Genomic DNA, 1162 nt, shown 5'->3' with positions numbered 1-1162 from the left:
GAAATGTCTCCGAGTCTTACTTCTCCACCACTGGAACAGGTAACTTAGATACTGGTTTGTGAAGGACGGTATGTGATAGGAAGTCCATTAACAGATACATGTGCACATATGCACTAATATACTCAGAAATTACTGCAGTGAACATGAAGACCAATATAATAAATAAAACTGAGCTGTAAACTTTTCTACAGAGACACTAGCTAACTTGCTTTCAACTGTGATTTCACACTGCAAATTCTCTGGACTACACACTGAAAAAACGTCATTGAGTATATTAGGATGTCAGTGATGCATTGCATACATCACACTTGCTCATCTTTTTCTGAGGCACTCAAAGAATCATCCTGTTGTAGCTAAACACTAGTAACTATTTTACTATCTTCAACCAAGATAGTTAGAATGGAAGGAACTAAAAACTCTCAGAAATACATCTTTCCAGCAGAAATTTCCAGTGCCATTGCTAAAAAGAACTTCAGAACAAGGCCATACAGTTGAACTGTCTAGCAAATATATTACAGTTTATGAATTCAGGTACTTACTTTAGCCCTGTAAACACTTACAACATACTTTACTCATGTGCAGTTTTATTTTTTTTTAGTGGGTAYTTCACACACTGGTTTAGATTTGCTGAAGCTCTTTATTTAAGCTAACCACAACACAAAGAATCAGAGGCAAGTGAAAATGGAATATTAAAGCAGACAAAGAGGGCAGAATACCATAGAAGTTGGAGACATGAAGCTAGAAATACATAGGACGAGCAATCTTCTCACATTTTACGAGACTATTCTCAGATTACGTGTGCTCTGCTCCAAGGCAGTCAAACCCAATAACAATTAAAATGTGCAACGGAATAAAGATTAGACTACCCAGGAAYGGGTTTGGGGGAGTGATTTGCTAGAAAAATATTCCATAGAGCAAGGTGTAACAGTAAGCTGAGCAGAAAGTCACCGAACAGAAAATGATCAAATCTGAAAGGTGCTGCGATTAGTCACACTTCCCCTTCAGTAGTTTGACCGTACCAAAGGCAAATGCCAGGCAACAGTCACGGGGCTGCAGCTACCACCTCACAGGATAAAGCAGCTCCAGAAGTCGGGAACGGGTCCGTCCCGGCGCCCGCAGCTCGCCGCTCCCGCACGCCGCGGCCGTTGAGGCCCCGCCGCGC

This window comes from Rhea americana, unplaced genomic scaffold (genome assembly GCF_003343005.1).
Source record: "Rhea americana isolate MKP2758 unplaced genomic scaffold, rheAme1 scaffold_49, whole genome shotgun sequence".
In the NCBI taxonomy this organism is placed as follows: Eukaryota; Metazoa; Chordata; class Aves; order Rheiformes; family Rheidae; genus Rhea; species Rhea americana.
This window is presented reverse-complemented; position numbering follows the sequence as displayed.